The sequence below is a fragment of the Stegostoma tigrinum genome, unplaced genomic scaffold (genome assembly GCF_030684315.1).
Source record: "Stegostoma tigrinum isolate sSteTig4 unplaced genomic scaffold, sSteTig4.hap1 scaffold_130, whole genome shotgun sequence".
Classification (NCBI taxonomy): domain Eukaryota; kingdom Metazoa; phylum Chordata; class Chondrichthyes; order Orectolobiformes; family Stegostomatidae; genus Stegostoma; species Stegostoma tigrinum.
Window position 1 is genome coordinate 507,564 of NW_026728078.1, and position 10,619 is coordinate 518,182.

Below are 10,619 nucleotides of genomic sequence, written 5' to 3' on the forward strand. Positions count from 1 at the left end.
CAGAACTGTACGCAATATTCCAAATGAGACCGCACCAGTTTTTTGGACAGTTGCTCTGGATCTCAATCCCACTGCCAATAAAACCTAAAACACCGGAAGCCGCCTTCACAGCACTATCAACCTGGATGGCAATTTTCAGGGATCGACATAGATGGACACCCTCTGCACAGCAACACTACCAAGAATCTTTCCATTGACCCAATATTCTGCCTTCCTATTATTCATCCCAAAGTGAATCACCTCACATTTATCCGCATTGAACTCCATCTGCCACCTTTCTGCCCAATTCTGCAGTTCATCCAAGTCTACCTGTCACCTGCAACATTCTTCCACATTGTCCACCACTCCACCGACTTGAGTGTCATCTGCAAACTTACTAACCGATCTACCAATGCCTCCGTCCAAGTCATTTATTAAAATGACAAACAGCAGTGGTCCCAAAACAGATCCTTGAGACAAACCAGAAGTCACCAGACTCCAGGCTGAATATTTTCTATCAAACACCAATGGTTGCCGCCTTAGCCAAAGCCAGTTTCTAATCCAACCTGCTAAATCTCCCTCAATCCCATGTCTCCATGTTTTCTCCAATAGACTACCATGTGGAACCTTATCGAAGGCTTTACTGAAGTCCATGTCCACCACGTCAACTGCCCGACCCTCATCCACGTGCTTGGTCACCTTCCAAAATTACTCAATGAGGCTTGTGAGACACGACCTGCCCTTGACAAATCCATGTCGACTATCTCCCATCAAATTGGTGCTTGCTCGATGACTATAAATCCTATCTCTTATAATCCTTTCCAAAACTTTTCCTGCAACAGACGGAAGGCTCACTGGGTTTATAATTACCTGGGTCATCTCTACTGCCCTCTTTGAACAAGGGCACAACATTTGCAACCCTCCAGCCTTCTGGTACTAAACCTGTAGACAATGAGGATTCAAAGATCAAGGCCAAAGGCTCCGTCACCACCTCCGTAGCCTCCCAGAGAATCTGAAAGTTTCGAAGGATGCTGCGTTGTATCCGGAGGTTGGTGGGGTGGTACGTTAGGATGAGGGAGACTTTGTTTTGGTTGTTGTTGTGGGGTGGGGTGAGAGGGATTTGTTGCAGGAAATGCTGGAGACACGGTCGAGGGCGTTATCAACCACAGAGCGGGGCAAGTTGTGGTCCTTGAAAAATGAGGACATCTGAGATATACGGGAATAGAATACCTCATCCTGTGAGTGCAGATGCAGAGGCAAAGGAATGGGGAATAGGGGATGAATTGTTGCAGGAATATGGTGGGAGGAGGTGTAATCTTGGTAGCTGTGGGAATTGGTGGAGTTGAAATGGATATTTGTTTCTCAGTGGTTGGACATAGAGTGGTCCAGGTAGGAGAGAGAGGTATCAGAGATTGTCCAGGTTAACTTCAAGTTCGGGAGGAAGGTGTTGGTGAAGTGGATGAACTGTTCGAGCCCCTTGTGGGAACACGAGGCGGTGCCAATACAGTCATCAATGTAACGGAGGAAGAGGTGGGGTTGAGGGCCAGTGTAGGTACGGAAGAGGGAGCGTTCCATGTAACCTACAAAGAGGCAGGCATAGCTTGGGCCCATTTGGCTACCCTGGCCACCCTCTTTGTCTGTAGGAAGTGGGAGGAATTGAAAGAGAAACTGTTGAGGGTTGTTCAAGGACCGGAACTTACCCCTCCTCAGTGGTCAAAAACACCCTCGACCGTGTCACCCGCGTTTCCCACAACTCATCCCTCTCACCCGCACCCCATAATAACTACCAAAACAGTGTCCTCGTCGCCCTCACGTACCACCCCACCAACATCTGGATTCAATGCGTCGTCCTCCGACCCTTCTGCCATCCGCAATCCGACCCCACCACCAAAGACGTTTTTCCCACCACCCTTAGGTGACCCCCTTATCCGCTCCACACTCCCCTCTAGCACTCCCGACACCCAGCACTTTTCCCTGCATATCCATAAATGTTGTCATCACAACGTTTAAAATTCACTGGTCCCGATACCTCCCCCCCCATCCCAGGCCCCAGGAAGAATTTCCTCAGCAAACAGATGTTTACCTGCACATCTGCTAATGTGGTAGACTGTATCCACTGTTGCCATTGTGGCCCCCTCTACATCGGGGAAACCAAACAGGTTTGGGGACCGCTTCGCCTGTGCTCAGTTTGCACTAAAGAACTGCACCTCCCAGTCGTGAACTGTTTCGACTCTCCCTACCAATCCTCAGGTAACATGTCCATCCTGGGCCTCCTGCAGTGCCACAACGATGCCACCTGAAGGTTGCAGGAGCAGCACCTCATATTGCGCTTGGGAACCCTGCACTCCATGGTATCAATGTGGACTTCACAAGCTTCAAAATCACCCCTCCCCTTCCCGCATCCCAAAACCAGCCCACCTATCCCATCCTGCCACCTCAAACCCCACCCCCATTTCCTGCCTCCTAACCTCTTCCCGCCCCGGAGACCTGTTCGCCCTCCCCGGACTGACCTCTCCCCTCCCTACCTCCCCACCTACATTCACCTCTGCTGGCTCCATCCCCACCTCTTTAACTTGTCTGTCTCCTCTCCACCTATCTTCTCCTCTATCCATCTTTGATCCGCCTCCCCCTCTCTCACTATTTATTTCAGAACTCTCTCCCCCTCCCCCTTTTCTGATGAAAGGTCTCGGCCCAACATGTCAGCTTTTGTGCTCCTCAGATGCTGCTTGGCCTGCTGTGTTCATCCAGCTGCACACTTTGTTATCTCTACATCTCTTAACAACCTCATTAAGTGAGTTCTAGAGCGAACTATGCAGGGTAGACTTTGGGTTTATCATTCTAACTTGCCAGTCCTGAAAGATGAAAGTTGGTTTGTGTTGGATGTTTGTCTCATAGCTACGAAAGATACACTGAAAGGATTTTTCAAATCTTTTGTTGAGAATTGTACCCATTTAGTCACTAATCCTTTTCCTTTTTTAAAGCTTCCTTGGTAGTGACAAATTTCAAATATCTGCGGAATTTTATTTGGCTTTGTATTGGTTCTCTGTGATTCTCTGTTCATGGCTCCACGACCTGCTAGCTAATTACAGAATTTATCATTGATGTGCTTCAGTCTTATATATCCCAATTTCAGGAGAAAGTCCAGAGAGACCTTTTAAAGGAAAGGGGTTTAGAAAGAAAATCTATCGATCAAAATCATGAACAGTTGATAAATTATTTGCACTTCATATTTCCAGAACCTACCCCGGAAGAGAGAGCCCAGAGAATTGCCAAAGCTGTCCGCAAACAGTCAACAGAAGTGAAGGAAAATTGGGAGCAATTGAAAACCCGTGCGAGCAACTGGCAGAAACAGGTGGAAAAGGCGTTGGAGAAACTTCAAGAACTGCAGAAAGCGCTGGATGATCTTGAGGCTCATGTGATAACAGCTGACGGGGTCCACACTGATTGGCAACCTGTGGGTGACCTGCTTATTGACTCATTGCAGGATCACATTGATAAAACCACAGTAAGTGCAATTACATTACACTTCACTTATGAACAGATGTAACCAGAATGTTGTATCGAGACGATCAGTAATATGAGTATTCAGTAATATTGATTGAATGGTTGTTAACTGAATTTGCAAATTAAAAGTTAGTTGAGCATGCCTTCTGATGATATCACAACATGAATATCAGTATAATTGAGGATTCTATTAGTCAGTGACATCAGCTGAGTTATCTGCTTGTTGCCATGTTATCAGGGTTAAAGGTAAAGTCTTAGCACGCCATTTGGCGACTCCTTAGAGAGAGACAACTGGTTATGATTTAACCTGAAGATCACCACGCCTCAGTCAAGTAGAGCGGTTGAGGCGAAGACCCTTTGTGGTCAGCTCACTGGTATGGCAATTGAGCCCTCTCTGCAGGGCATCACTCTGCATCACAAACCAACTGAATTTGAATAGAGTTTAGGATTGGAGAGCAATCCATGCAATTATTTTTCTTAATGAATGTTTCTCACTGGGACTCTCTCACCGGCAAACTTTTTAAAAGCCAGCTCAGCCATACAGGCGAGATCAGTTCCTGATCTCAGCTGAATTTTTTGACCTGGGGTGGGTCAGCGTTAGGAGTTCAGTGATTGGAATGAATTCTCATGAAGTTAGCGAGAGGGATACTACACGTGAATAGATCGATGTTTTGAGAAGAGGATGAGATATGAGCAAAAGTTTAATTGATGTGGAAGACCAGCCACAATCATCATCGACGGTGGAGCAGGCTTGAGCGGCCATGCAACATTGTGCTGCCGCTGTTTGACTTGTTCTGTGGAAAGGAAGGAAAATGGTCCAAGTGTCAAAAATGATGAAGACCACATCATTCTACAACCTCAAAATTTGATTGTGTTCAGCATATTATCACTCCTGGTACCCCTAAATCCTGGTCTATCATCTCAGCAGCTCGACTCTGCCCATAAGCTGGTTAGATGTGACATTTTTGAGGGATCTTCCCAAGTCTGAAAATCATTTTTGTTTTTGTAGAATCAGAGTTGGCCAGTGTGGAAGGAGGTCGTTTGGCATATCATAGCTCTTTGAAGTAACTCCCCAATTCGTCCCCCTCTGCTTGGCAATGACTTGAACCACTTATAAAATCTCTTTAATGGAGGGAAACTTTGAAGGCGTCTGAAAGGAGTATTCACAATCCCAGAATACAACTGAGCCTTATTAAGTTGTTAGTTCTGATGATCAAGAGCTTGATGAAAGAGGATTGTTTTAAAAAGTGCCTTAAAAGAGAAAACGTACAGAGGCTAAGAGGTGTAGGAAGTTAGCGAGTTTTGAGAAGATTTGTTGCTCGGGTTGAGGTTCGGGATGTGAGTTTGCTCGCTGAAGGTGTAGGAAGTCTCTTCTTGGGTTTGAAGCCTACACAATTAAATGTTTGACAACCAGTAGTGGGCCGTTTAAAATCAAGAGTGGGCAAGAGGACATAATTAGACGAGTGCAGATATCCTGAAGTATAGTTGGACTGGTGGAGATTACGAAAATAGCGATAGGCATAGCCAAGGAACGATTTGTAAACAAAAATGAGAATTTAATAAAATTACTGTTAATAGTATCAGTCAGGTAGGAAGTACAGAGAAGAGGATTTGGTTCAAGGTGAGACTCGGGCAGTGGAGTTTTAGACGACGTCAAGTTTTCAATGGGCAAATGTGGGACTCCAACAGGGAATGCATTGGAATTGTCAGGTCCAGAAGTGAAGTAGTTCCAGATGAAGGTTTCACTGCTAATGAGCCAAGACAAGAGACAGGTAGGCAGAATTGAAAAGATGTAAAGAGACAGCTTTAGGGATTGCATGAATGTGTGGTCGGACGTTCATCATGGGATAAACAAGATGCCAAGGTTGTGCTGAGACAAGCGTAACATTACATTGTTGCCAAGGCGGAGTAATGCAATCAGTAGGTAGTGAATAGAGATTGGTGTGGGGACCACAAAGTGGTCTTCCCAGTTTTAAATTGTTATCTCTACATAGTTGCGCAACTTAATGTTCTGTTCAAAAGGCATTACTGACAAGGAAACAGAAGTTAGCCATTTGTTTACTTGTCAATATATCTTGATTTTTCCACCATGTTCTCCAGTTAATAACACAAGATGTGCACTGTACGAACTGAACTGTTCAAACCTTAAAAGGAGATGTTAAAATTGTGGAATATAAAGTTAAATTTATTTCTTTGAAAATTTGAATAAATTACATGAAGGTTTGACCAAGACTGCAAGGAATTAGATGGAACATGAGATGAATAAAACAAGCAGTAGTAAGGTGGTATTAGCTGGACGTTCCTGAAGAAAGAGAACGCAGCCAACCTTTCTTCCATCAGGGGGATTAATTGTGTGGTGTCAGACACAGTCGATTCAATCATTCCTTCTGTCTTTACTGTCTGACTGGACTGTGGTTGTAATATTTCCTTTTTTAAACGCTCAAGGTTAGACATACTTCACTTGACATTCTCATTTTATAAATTTTAAGAAGTTGACTTATTGTCAAGTCACGGTAGGATTGAAGACACATTCTGTAAGTGTTTGAAGTCAGAAGTCACATGACACCAGCTTATAGTCCAAAAGGTTCATTTGAAATCACACAAGCTTTTGGAGTGCAGCCCCTTCATCAGGTGCAGTTCGTGAGGTGACCACAGAGAGACACAGCTTATAAGCAGAGAGATCAAAAGATCATAGAATTGGCGTGAGTGGAGTGTCAGATAATAACTCTATACAGGTGACCAAGAGTGTTAGAGGCAAGTAAAGCGTTTATAAAGTCCATGTCAGTGCTGTGTTGTCATGATAATCAGGCAGCGCAACAGGAATGTACAAAAGGTGGCATCTCAGGTCAGACTCTGACTTGTAGTTTCGAGGCTTGTGTTCAGAATCTGTCTTAGAGTTTTAACCTTTATTTCAAAAGCAAGAATTTATAAGATACCACACTGACTGTAACGACAAGTTGTGTGTTTCTTCAACAAAATATCTGCAAACAAACAAACATCCTGGATGAAGACTTATTATCTGACACTCCACTCACACCAGTTGTATGATGTTTTGATCTGAGATAATGGGAACTGCAGATGCTGGAGATTCCAAGATAATAAAATGTGAGGCTGGATGAACACAGCAGGCCAAGCAGCATCTCAGGAGCACAAAAGCTGACGTTTCGGGCCTAGACCCTTCATCAGAGAGGGGGATGGGGGGAGGGAACTGGAATAAATAGGGAGAGAGGGGGAGGCGGACCGAAGATGGAGAGTAAAGAAGATAGGTGGAGAGGGTGTAGGTGGGGAGGTAGGGAGGGGATCGGTCAGTCCAGGGAAGACGGACAGGTCAAGGAGGTGGGATGAGGTTAGTAGGTAGCTGGGGGTGCGGCTTGGGGTGGGAGGAAGGGATGGGTGAGAGGAAGAACCGGTTAGGGAGGCAGAGACAGGTTGGACTGGTTTTGGGATGCAGTGGGTGGGGGGGAAGAGCTGGGCTGGTAGTGTGGTGCAGTGGGGGGAGGGGATGAACTGGGCTGGTTTAGGGATGCAGTGGGGGAAGGGGAGATTTTGAAACTGGTGAAGTCCACATTGATACCATATGGCTGCAGGGTTCCCAGGCGGAATATGAGTTGCTGTTCCTGCAACCTTCGGGTGGCATCATTGTGGCAGTGCAGGATCTGTCTGCTTATCAATTGTGTGTCTGTGTGTTTACCTCCCTGACCGCACCTGATGAAGGGACTGCACTCCCAAAGCTTGTGTGATTTCAAATAAACCTGTCAGATTATAACCTGATGTCATGTGAGCTCTGACTTTGTCTATCCTAGTCCAACACCAGCACCTCCACATTATAACTGTTTGGAACCAAGTCAGTGCAACAGGTACATATCGAACATTTGACTTCGGAAGAATGCCTAGTGCTGAAAAATTCATTAATAACAAAGGATTTCTTCATTGTACCATCTATCGTAACATGCTGCGTCTCACAGTCATAATGAAAGGATGGCCACTTCAATTTCGCAGGGCCAAGAACAGTTATGGACATTTTTAGCATGGGAGGAGGCCATTCAACCTATTTTATCTGTCCCAGCTCTCTCCCAGCACAAGAAAATTAATCCTTCTCTCGAACTCATTCCACATATTTCACAGAATTGAAATATATAGGTACATATTTAGGAGATTTTAACATCAAGTGAGCAGTTCTCGCACTTCACCTCGTCACTAAAAATGGAAAATGTGACTTACAAAGAGTGAGTCTTTATTTTGTTCTGTTTTGATGATGAAGCAGATGCAAGTCGAAGTGCTGGAACTGGCCTCTTGAACTTAGCAACTGTTCAACGTGTCTGAAATGATTTCTGTGTGCATCTACTAAAAGCAGTTTTATGGAAGGAAAAGGTACCAAAGAAGATTTGGTGTATTGTGCTTGATGCTATTATACGCCAACCTGTGAAAACAGAACTCTACGACTGAGTGTTGAGTTCTGAGAGGGGGCTATCTTGTTTGAATTTACATTGCTAAGCCGAGGCCTATTTTCCCAACAGCAAAATTGGTAATCCAGCAAGAAATGGAAATTTCTCACATTTGTTGGCTGTAAGTGTCTGTTTAAAGTTTCCTTATATACAGGTGCTTAACCTGCTTTTACAGTTGGAACATTTGTTGTGCCAATGAAAATTTTTTGAATGGTTTCACCTCCAGTTTTCCTGTTTATACATATTTGGTATTTTTTCAGGGTAAGGACTATCTGCAAAATCTGAGATTGGGTTTTGAAAGACAGCAGCCTTTGTTTTGGAGAGATAATGGGAACTGCAGATGCTGGAGAACGCGAGATAACACCGTGTGGAACTGGATGAAGACAGCAGGCCAAGCAGCATCTCAGGAGCACAAAAGCTGACGTTTCGGGCCAAGAACCTTCTTCAGAAAATGGGGAGGGGGTGCGGGTTCTGGAATAAATAGGGAGAGAGGGGGAGGCGGATGGAAGATGGATGGAGGAGAAGATAGGTGGAGAGGAGAGTATGGGTAGGGAGGCAGGGAGGGGATAGGTCAGTCTGGGGAGGCCGGACAGGTCAAGGGAGCGGGATGAGGGGAAATAGGGGTGCGGCATGAGGTGGGAGGGGGGATGGGTGAGAGGAAGAATAGGTTAGGGAGGCAGGGACGAGCTGGGCTGGTTTTGGGATGCAGTGGGAGGACAGGAGATTTGGAAGCTTGTGAAATCCACACTGATACCATTGGGCTGCAGGGTTCCCAAGCAGAATATGAGTTGCTGTTCCTGCAACCTTCGGGTGGCGTCATTATGGCACTGCAGGAGGTCCAGGTTGGACATGTCCTCTCAGGAATGGGAGGGGGAGTTGAAATGGTTAGTGACTGGGAGGTGCAGTTGTTTATTGCAAACTGAGCGTAGGTGTTCTGAAAAGTGGTCCCCAAGCCTCTGCATCGTTTCCCCAATGTGGAGGAAGCCACAACGGGGACAGCGGATGTTTTGGATATTTCTTAAGCATTGATTTTCATTCAGAGTTGGTTGGATTTTGCTGAAGCAATAGACATAACTCACTATGACATAGACAATGTCAGAGTTAATGTTTCGCGTCCTGTGACCCTTCCTCAGATCTCACTCTTCACTGATGCTGCCAGACCTGCTGAGCTTTTCCAGCAACTTCTGCTTTTGTTGCTGATTTACAGTGCCCACAGTTAGAACATAGAACATAGAACAGTACAGCACAGAAAAGGCCCATCAGCCCACAATGTTGTGCCGACCATTGATCCTCATGTATGCACCCTCAAATTTCTGTGACCATATGCATGTCCAGCAGTCTCTTAAATGACCCCAATGACCTTGCTTCCACAACTGCTGCTGGCAACGCATTCCATGCTCTCACAACTCTATGCGTAAAGAACCTGCCTCTGACATCCCCTCTCTACTTTCCACCAACCAGCTTAAAACTATGACCCCTCGTGCTAGCCATTTCTGCCCTGGGAAATAGTCTCTGGCTATCAACTCTATCTATGCCTCTCATTATCTTGTATATCTCAATTAGGTCCCCTCTCCTCCTCCTTTTCTCCAATGAAAAGAGACCGAGCTCAGTCAACCTCTCTTCATAAGATAAGCCCTCCAGTCCAGGCAGCATCCTGGTAAACCACCTCTGAACCCTCTCCAAAGCATCCACATCTTTCCTATAATAGGGCGCCCAGAACTGGACGCAGTATTCCAAGTGCGGTCTAACCAAAGTTTTATATAGCTGCAACAAGATCTCACGACTCTTCAACTCAATCCCCCTGTTAGTGAAAGCCAAAACACCATATGCTTTCTTAACAACCCTGTCCACTTGGGGGGCCATTTTAAGGGATCTATGTATCTGCACACCAAGATCCCTCTGTTCCCCCACGCTGCCAAGAATCCTATCCTTAATCCTGTACTCAGCTTTCAAATTCGACCTTCCAAAATGCATCACCTCGCATTTATCAAGGTTGAACTCCATCTGCCACCTCTCAGCCCATCTCTGCATCCTGTCAATGTCCCACTGCAGCCTACAACAGCCCTCTACACTGTCAACGACACCTCCGACCTTTGTGTCGTCTGCAAACTTGCTGACCCATCCTTCAATTCCCTCGTCCAAGTCATTAATAAAAATTACAAACAGTAGAGGCCCAAGGACAGAGCCCTGTGGAACTCCACTCACCACTGACTTCCAGGCAGAATATTTTCCTTCTACTACCACTCGCTGTCTTCTGTTGGCCAGCCAATTCTGTATCCAAGCAGCTAAGTTCCCCTGTATCCCATTCCTCCTGACCTTCTGAATGAGCCTACCATGGGGAACCTTATCAAATGCCTTACTGAAGTCCATATACACCACATCCACAGCTCGACCCTCATCAACTTTTCTAGTCACATCCTCAAAACCTCGATAAGGTTTGTAAGGCATGACCTACCCCTCACAAAGCCGTGTTGACTGTATTTGATCAAGCCATGCTCTTCCAGATGGTCATAAATCTTATCCCTCAGAATCCTTTCTAACAACTTGCAGACGACAGACGTGAGACTTACCGGTCTATAATTGCCGGGGATTTCCCTATTTCCTTTCTTGAAGAGAGGAATTACATTTGCCTCTCTCCAGTCCTCAGGTACGACTCCAGTGGAGAGCGAGGATGCAAAGATCTTCGCAAGT

At 45.6% G+C, this 10,619-nt stretch overlaps 1 long non-coding RNA gene across 4 annotated transcripts in view; it reads left to right on the forward strand.

The window, feature by feature from the left end:
- LOC132207715 (uncharacterized) overlaps positions 1-8,355 on the forward strand; it is a 327,862-nt gene extending 319,507 nt beyond the window's left edge. For all 4 annotated transcript variants that reach the window (XR_009443734.1, XR_009443732.1, XR_009443733.1 and 1 more), the window contains 2 exons: positions 3,216-3,484; positions 8,189-8,355. This is a non-coding gene — a long non-coding RNA (uncharacterized LOC132207715). The remainder of the gene's footprint in view (positions 1-3,215; positions 3,485-8,188) is intronic.
- The last annotated feature ends 2,264 nt before the right edge of the window (positions 8,356-10,619 follow it).